Below are 9,428 nucleotides of genomic sequence, written 5' to 3'. Positions count from 1 at the left end.
GGCGGAGGTTTCTATGGTTACGCAGGCTCGCTGTCCGCCTCACCGTCTCACCGCGGACGGAGACGTGGAGGATGTGGTGAGGGCTGATGGCAGCCGGAGCTGGATGAGATGGAGGTGAGACGGTGGAGCCATGATGGCCTGGAGAACAGAAGGTCAGACCCAGCAGCAGGGGTGGGAGGGGCGCCAGGGCCGGTTCTGACAGGGAAGCATGAGGCGGCTGATGGACGTTGGTCAGGCCTGAACCCGTGAACTTAAACCACAACGTTGTTGCTCTGCCTCCATTTTACTGTATATAATGGCCTAATAATACAAAGACACTTTCTAAAAACAAACTTTCAATAAGCATCAACACTGGAACCGGAAGACATTTTAAATATGCCGAATAAATAAAACAACGAATAAAATGATGATGATGATGAAGTCTCATTTTAAAACACCAAACTGAAAACTGTATCATCACTTTGGTAAAAAACAATAAATGGAAATTATTTAATTTATCGTGAAATTAATTGACTTATTGCAGCATGTTGGTCAGATAAAGCTGCTGCTTCCACATGCGAATAAGTTTCTCTGGATTATTATGAATTATTTACTGCAGATGTTTCAGTTTGATGGAGAGTCCGCGCCCCAATGCGCACGCACACACACACACACACACACCACACAGACGCACACACACGTGCACCACACACGCACACACACACACACACACCACACAGACGCACACACACGTGCACCACACACACACACACACACACCACACAGACGCACAAACACGTTCACCACACACACACACACACACACACACACCACACAGACGCACACACACGTGCACCACACACACACGCACACACATACACACACGTTTGTTTTGCTATCTTTGTGGGGACTTTCCATTGACTTCCATTCATTTCTACAGCCTTAACCTGACCTTTACCCTTTTCCTAACCCTAACCATCACATACCTAACCCTAACCAACCAAAACTCAATTCATACCTTAGCCCTAAATCTGACCCCTGACCCAAAAACAGGGTTTCCCCACAAGGAGCAATTGGTCCCCACAACGTAGTATATGTCAAGAAAATCGTCCCCACAAGGTGTTACAAACAAACGTGCGCGCGCACACACACACACACACACACACACACACACACACACACACACACACAGACATTATCAACTAATTTAGTAACTGATTAATCATTAACTGGAGTTTCAGAATCAAAAAAGCCAATTTCTGAAAAACCAACAAACTCAGAGCAGCGATTAATACAAAACACAGAAGTTTGCAAAAATATCTGCATTTTAAATTTAAGGTGAAAAAAACTTTAGTTTGGTCTCGTATCTGCTGGGGGTCTACCGCTACTCATTGCATCTGGTTCTCTGCCTTTTTAACCTCGCAGCCAGATTCCTCGTCCAGAATGAACAAACCCAGACGGACTGTGGGTTCGACCCGACCCAAAGCGTGTTTATTTTTAGCTGCAGACTGTAGAACAGTAACGGGGCATTTCTGTGTTTTTGCAGCTCTGCAGGGTTTGATGTTTCTGATTTTAGCTGTGCGGCTCCTGACTCGGATAATGAACGGGCCTGTTGGGGTTTGGGCTGATTGGCAGATTTATTGGGTCGGTCATTTTGGCGTGGAGGGAGACATTGATTGGGGCGGCTGCAGGAGGTTCTGAGTGACCCGTCAGCAGCTGAACTGACCCGAGGGACTGCGGCTCTGTGATTGCAGACACACCAGCATCATTTCAGACGGTGTGTGTGTTCATGGCATACGGGGCGACTCTTTGAGGATGTGGACACACCAGCATCGTTTCTTCTGTGAAATAAGGGTTGGCTCGGGTTGAGAGGGTTCTGTCTGGTGTCGCTGAGCGGATCCGGATCCCTTCGCCCGGCGTGAGTCAGTCTGACTCATCTGTGTCAGGATCAGTTGTGATGTGAGACTCGGAGACATGAAGCTGTTATTTCCAGGTTGTAAACTGCTACTTGTTTTATCGATCAGCCGGCTTTATTTTGCTTATGCCACGTCGTTCATACAGACGGTTGGTTAAAGCCACAGCTGAGCGGGCCGCGGTCCTGTTACGCTCAGGTCCGAACCTAATCAATCTCTCAGGGTGACGGCAGATTTTCCGTCTATTTGTGGGACGCCATGTGGCGGCCTTTGATTTGCAGAAAGGTTTGCTTAATTGGACCAGAAGGAAATAAAATGTGCCAACAATCTGCTGCTGACCAAACCTTGGGACACTTTTCCTCATCCTTTTCCCAGGAAAACATTTTCCAGATCAAAGCTTTGTTGTTACTGCTCTACCCTTCACATTTCTATTCTTTCACTTTTACTGGAAGCATACCACAACACACACTCAAACACACACACATTTCTACCTTTATTAGGACGCTGTATTGACTTCCATGCACTTCAGTAACTACTTTATGCCTAAACCAGACACTTTCCCCAGTCGTAACCATCACTGTTATCTTCCCAACCCATTGCCTTCCTACACGGTTCCACTCAATTCACATCTACCTTCAGTGCTTCATCTGGGATTTCTCCCTTTGAGCTGGATTTCTCCAGTAGATCAGTGAACAGAAAGAGAAGTAGTGGACGGCAACGTTCATTTTCTGCGCTGTTTTAGTGTCGTAGTTTTAGCAGTGGCAGCAGAGGAACTGACGAAGCCGTTCAGACCTTGTTGGTCACTATTCCAAGATATTAGCAGCCATCTTGTTCGGCTGAGCACTTCTCTTATCGCAGTGAAGGATGGTTGTTTACAGCGCAGGTGATTTCCGGTAAGCTTCATAGCGTCAAAATGGCGCTGTGAAGCCAAACGTTAGTGACTTGGTATCGTTGAAAACCTCCACAGAGTTCGAGCAACCAATCATTTCTCAATAGCCGGGGGCCAAGGGTCTAGAAGCAGATGGCGTAGACCGGTTCCTGGTTTCTACTGGGCTATTCCTAAGCATAACCTTAGCCAAAACCTTACATCTAGACATGACCTTTAACCCTAAACAAGGGGCGCACCACATTAGGACACGACTTTGGTCCCAATGGGGTCCATTGGACTTCTGAGGGTTCAGAGAATACATAAACACACACACACACACACACACACACACACACACACACACACACACACACACACACAGCCCTAACTCATTGCTGCTTTTCTCATTTCCATGTGTTTTCTGTCATTGTAAAGCTCAGAATCAAGACTTTCTGAATCTGTAAATATCACGAAACGGCGTGTTCATGGATCCACTGTGGCCAAAACAGCACCACCCTTTACATTAAGACAAACACAGACAGTGAGTTAAGAGACTAATGTTTTCATTTCAGGTTGTTTATATGAAGATGTTGTTATTGTGGGTCATTTTCAGCTGGTGATCTGTGAGTGTTTGCAGATGGGTAAGAGTCGTCTGCCTGAACGGGTTTGAGAGTCGCTGCCCTAAACCAGGAAGCAGACCAACTTATTGGTTTTTATGTCTAGGCTTGTTTTATGTGCTAAAGGTAGTAACCTGGAGTGCAGACCTTTCTGAAGCATGTCCTTTAGAGCAGAGCTGCAGGACTAGAGCAGGACGGTCGCTGTGAAGCACATTGCGGCGCTGAAAGGAGCGCGGCAGACTGAAAGCGCCACATGATGGAGTTTGTTGTTCTCTCTCTCTGTGAGGTTCCTGTGCTGAGCTCAGGGTATTTCTGGCCTTTGTAAGCTCACACATTTTGCTCTTTACTTTGCAGCACTGCTGATAACATGACAAGCATCTAAAGTTTGCCATAAATAGATGTGGGACCATCTCCTTGTGTCTGGTTTGGTTCTTATCGGGTTATTTCTGCCCCGTCTTGGGGTTTTCAGGGTGTTTTTGACGTTTTCATCTTGAGCAGTGAGAACTCTCCTGTCTTTAATCCTTGTCTGTGTGCTAATTAGAGAAAACGTGTTGCCCTGTGATTGTTTGGAAACTATAAGCAGGAGTCTGTTCAGTCGTCCTACACGAGGTGAGGGAGCTGTTTGGATCTTTGGCCCCTCCTGTTGCACAGACACATGCAGAACATGCTCTGTGATTATTACAGTCACTGACCCTGTTGTTGGTGAGAGCTGAGGGCTGCAGAGACGGCGCTCAGGGTTTTTCTGGTTCCAGTATAAACAAGCTGAGCCCTGTAAATACCACAGCCTGCTCCACACACAGCATCATTCAAGCTTCAGTTCACTGAGACCAAAATACTCTGCAGTTCTGCCGCTGAGGCCAACGGTTAGCACGTTGTTGCCTTTTCTAATCTAGAAACCTTTCAGAAATCGCTCAGATGTTGCTTTTTACGTTGCAACACAACAATATAATTATCATTTTTCCCCAAAATAATAAATAAAAACTAGAACAGCAAGCAGTGGGTTGGTTCCAAGCCCTCCAACCTGTTGACTTCTTTCCTACCTAGCATCAGAGCTAACTGGCTGAAGCATTTTATGTATGACTAGGTTACAGTGGCCGACGGCAAACAAGAACACAAACAGAAAAAACACTGAAAACAATCACAGAAAGCAGAAGCAAAAACTGACAATAAAAAAAAACATTGCAAACAGAAAATGCTGCAAAAAATAATCACGGTATAAACAGAATAAAGACTATTCTCCATTTTATGCTATTCTGAAATGCAGAGATGTCTCAAACAGCATAAACAACAGCAGATATAAACCACTGCAGACTCTCTCCACAGTGAGAGTGGGCCTCCAGGCCACTAGGGGGAGCCTGGAGGAAGTAATATTACCGACATAAAAGTGCTGCTGAAAGAGACACAAATGCTGCTTTCCAGTTCTACTCGGAACTGGAAAATTCTGACTTCCCAGTTGAAAACATCCAAAGTCGGATTTCTCACAGGGAAACTGGGAAAAACTGCGACTACAGTCACAATTTTTAAGGCTGACATTGCGTTTCAAAATGGCCGCTCCTCATGTAAACAGTTGAAATCTGTAGTGGAATATAGAATCAGTGTTACATGAACTCAGATTAGAAGTGGTGTTTGTGTGAAAAGTAAGGCTTGAAACAAAGTTCATAAGTTGTATTAGAAACCAGGTTTCTGGACGTCGCCATGTTGAAACCCAAACTGCTCAACTGGATCGCTGTGACCTTGGTCCGACCTCAAAGTATGACCTTTTCTTTCTTCCTCCAACTCTTTTCTGTTCGTCCCTTTGAGTCATGGCATCCCGCCTTCACTGAGGATCTGTTGTTTTTTTTGTTGGTTGACTCCCCCTAGTGGCCTGGAGGATTTATGCTTCATGTAGCTCATTTGTAGCGTTTTGTACTCAATGTTGCTGCAGTTTGCAGCATTTTATCTTTTGCTTCTATTTCCTGTTTCCTTTGTGTTTGCAACGTGTTTCTGTTGCATTTGTTGTTTTTTGCCATTGTACAAACGTTAAATCTTCCCTTTTCATATAGAAATCATGTAGTTATGGTCAGAGGGGGGTAGAGTACCCAATAAATACTCAAGTAACCGTAGCAATACTTCAACATACTTTTACTCTAGTAAAAAGTAGCTGTCCAGAAATTAAAAAGTTACTCAAATACTGATGAACTGATCAAATTATCAATCATTTAATATTTAAAAATTACATCATCAGATGGACCAAAATTTAAAGTTAAGTGGAAATGTTGGTATTTTAAGAACCAAAATTACAATTTATACAAGTAACAAAAAATAAAATCAGACAAAATAAATTTTTCCAAATCAGTTTCTTTCAATAAAAATCCAGAAATTTTATTCAAGTAATAATTCATAATAAAATTACTAAAGTAGAAGTAAAAGGTGCAGCACAGTGAAAGTAAATTACTCATTAAATAAACTAGTTTCTGCGCCAAGATGTTCAGTTTCATTCAGAATCTGAGTTTTCTGAGTTACTAGTTTTAAATACAATCTGTGAGATTTCTTCATGCTGCGTTTCCTCCAGGTGTTTTGACCTTTGAACTCTCAACGGCCTCGGGTTTCGGGCGAAGCGTTTGTTTCTGACGTAACGTTGGCGCTGAGGGAACGTTTTCGCCTCATTCAGCAGGTCTCTGCTCTCCTCCGACTCGGGAACACGTCGCCGTCCGTCTCCTTCCTCGCTCTCCTCATCCGTCCGCCGCCCCGCCCTCCTGTCGATGGTCTCCCACCGCCGCTTACAGCTCAACCCCCCAAAACGCCGTCTCTCCTCAGATCCTCTCCCTTTTTCTCCTTCCTTCAATCTTCTGAAGGCGGAAAATCTTTAGTTTCTTTGCTTCCGCCTCTGGGAAGCCAACATGTCGGAGGGGATCATCGGGCGGGGGAAATGCAGCCGGTAACCATAGCAACGCATGCGGCTCGTCTAAAGCGTCGCCTTCACTGGTGTTGGACGGATTGCTTCAATAGCTGCTTCCCTCTCTGTGTTTCTCTGGTTTTATGGCAGGCAGTTTTAGCATAAAATCAGTTTGATTCACGTCCCAGAAATCTGAGAATGCATTTCTACAATCCTGAATGTTAAATATTTCTGCATTCACATTCTCAGAACTTAATATCTCTCCAATTTTGTTGAGTCAAACTATCTTTCAAGATATCTAAAATAAAGTCAGTTTGAAAAGTTACAATTCAAGATATCGTGTAATTACAATGAGTCAAAATCACATTTTTATTTCTCTGAGCTGTCCAAAGTTATCAGAAAATATACAACACAGAAACTAAAACACTAATTCTGTGAATTTGGAGATTTTGCTTCAGAAATCTGCAAATAATTTCTCATTTATTCGCTTCCAGCGCACGCAGTGGATTTAAGAACAACTTTAAAGAGCAAAAGTGTGACTGTCAACCCATTAGACAGAAAATTCATTCTTGTTGAAAAAGGTTTTCGGCTTGGGGTCGCCGTGGCGGCGGCTCGGGGTCGCCATGGTGGCGGCGGCTCGGGGTCGCCATGGTGGCGGCGGCTCGGGGTCGCCGTGGCGGCGGCTCGGGGTCGCCGCGGCGGCGGCTCGGGGTCGCCTTGGTGGCGGCGGCTCGGGGTCGCCTTGGTGGCGGCGGCTCGGGGTCGCCATGGCGGCGGCTCGGGGTCGCCATGGTGGCGGCGGCTCGGGGTCGCCATGGTGGCGGCTCGGGGTCGCCATGGTGGCGGCGGCTCGGGGTCGCCTTGGCGGTGGCTCGGGGTCGCCGTGGCGGCGGCTCGGGGTCGCCTTGGCGGCGGCTCGGGGTCGCCGTGGCGGCGGCTCGGGGTCGCCGTGGCGGCGGTGTGGTGGCGGCGGCTCGGGGTCGCCGTGGCGGCGGCTCGGGGTCGGCCCTCCAGCAGTGATCAGCGTATTCCAGTCTGATCTCTGTCTGCTCTCTGGGACGTGCAGGCGGACCGATGGAGTGTGGCACACCTTGCTGCAGGCCGACTTCCTCCTTAACGCCGTCGTTTCTTATTCTTTTCATCAACCTCTTACACCCATTCTCCCCTTTTTTCTGCTTCCTCCCCCCTTGTCCTGCTACGCCGTGCGTTACCGACACTGCAGATATCTGCACCGTGCTGCTCGGCTCCCCTCAGGGGAAACAGGGCCGCCTTTCAGCAAATACCCACAGACCTCGGAGTAAAAGGGGGATTATCTAAAAATAGCCCTGGGCTTTCTGCCACCTCAGTTCGTTTTCACCCTCCGCTTTGGCTTCATCTGCGTTTTAGGATCACAAATCACTGATTACTGTCAGGAATATTCAGCGGGTTTGACTCTGGTGAGGAAAGTTTTCACATCTGATAATCCAGTAGATTCTGTGTGATTTGGGACCCAAACGGCAACATTTGTTTAATTTTCAGTCAAACCAACCAAACCCTTTGAGCAACCTGTTCCCCTCCTGGCCTGTGGGGGCGCTGCACCAAGAACCACTGAAGGAAACGACACAAAAACCTCTGAAGACACTGAGAGCAACTTCCTTCTTCACCAGGTGGAAACAAGATGGAGGCGATTTCTCTTTAGTCTTTGGCTGAAGCCAACAAGCCATTTCTGCTGCTAGCGCTATGCTAGCATATTTGTTTTGGTTGTTTTTACCCAGAATGCTCTGCGCTGTAGTCCACGTCCTGTTTTAGGGTGCTAACATAAGCAGAAAGAAAATAGTACTGCTCACAAAACAACGTCTAGGACGTCATTTCAGCCCAAAAATTAGTTTCTGTGACTATTTAGGTAAAAATTTTCTTAGGTTTCTTTTTAACTTTACAGGAGTTAGCACATGTGTGGGTTGTTTTGATGCTCATCATGTTTCTTAAAAGCATGACGTCGCATAGCTGAACTAATGTTTGTGATTATTGGTTTTTAGTTAGCAGTGCCCTCCACTGATTTCTAGTTAAAGGGTTAAATCATGTAAAATTGACTTTCTTTTTAAACTTTCCACCATGTTTTAATGTTTTCCCTTCATCAGAAATAAACCGGGAGTCTTACTTTGATCTTTTCATGTTTGAGGAATCCTTTAATCACCATGGCAACCATTCCAAAACGCCTGGTCGGACCTAGCCCCGCCTTCTAGGCGAAGCTCCTCCCACACTCAGCTCCTTCAGACTAGCCAGCAGCAATTAGCAACCAGCAAACCAAATAATTTTGTTTTTATAGCAGCTAATCCATCTGCAGTGAATTTTTTCTGCAGTTGTAAGAATCATGTTAATCTGCCAGTTGCAGCCAAACCCTGAATTTTTTTTTTTTTACTGATGATTCTAGAAATTTCCCACATAATCAGTGAAAGGAAGCAGAGTGGGTCCCGACCGGTTGGTTCTGCCTCTGTGAGCAGCGGAGCTTCGCGCTCTGCAGCTTCACGCCCCCATTCTCATGCCGCCCAGATGGGATTCCTCTCCTGGAAATGAGCAACATCCTACATGACTGGATTCTCCATCTGGAGCAACGAGGCGATTACGTTCAGGAATCACTGAAACGAGAAGCGGCTCCTCACCCAGGATCTCTGTTGCCTCCTCAGTTTGTCTTCCGGTGGTTTTTAGCTAAAGCTGCACTAAGCAGAGCTGGCAGGAGGAATTAGCTGTCGCCGAGGAGCGGCGGGGAAATTTAGGACAGAAAAGAGCAAAATTAAAACCTGCTGCTGCACGTCGCTGGATGTTGACTCAATAATACATATCTAGATAAACAAATATTTCTCACAATGTCAGCTTTTTTCTTGTAATATTAGGACTTTATTCTAACAATTTATTTTTTTATTGTGGCCCTAATTTTCCACTGCAAAAAATAAATTTGATTTTATGATTAAAAAAATTATAACCAGTTTTATTTGAAAAACTTCAATTAGATTAGATTTTCGTATTTTTCTCATTATTCTGATTTACAGTCACACAACGTTTTTTCTTGTAGTTATTCTGGGATTATTTTGACTTTGTCTCATACAACTTTTTCATCATATTATGTTTTTATTTTCTTTTTTTTTAGTGTTATGACTTTATTCTCTTATTTTTTATTATTTTGACCCTACTACTGTCAT

The 9,428-nt window shown here is 45.3% G+C and overlaps 1 protein-coding gene across 1 annotated transcript in view; it reads left to right on the top strand.

Moving 5' to 3' along the window:
- The window catches only part of rhbdl1 (rhomboid, veinlet-like 1 (Drosophila)), a 59,504-nt gene that overhangs the window by 24,725 nt on the left and 25,351 nt on the right, over positions 1–9,428 (top strand). The gene's annotated exons all lie outside the window — the stretch shown is intronic.

The sequence above is a fragment of the Poecilia mexicana genome, unplaced genomic scaffold (assembly GCF_051168715.1).
Source record: "Poecilia mexicana isolate PSO_F unplaced genomic scaffold, ASM5116871v1 scaffold_19, whole genome shotgun sequence".
NCBI classification, from domain to species: Eukaryota; Metazoa; Chordata; class Actinopteri; order Cyprinodontiformes; family Poeciliidae; genus Poecilia; species Poecilia mexicana.
This window is presented reverse-complemented; position numbering and strand designations above follow the sequence as displayed.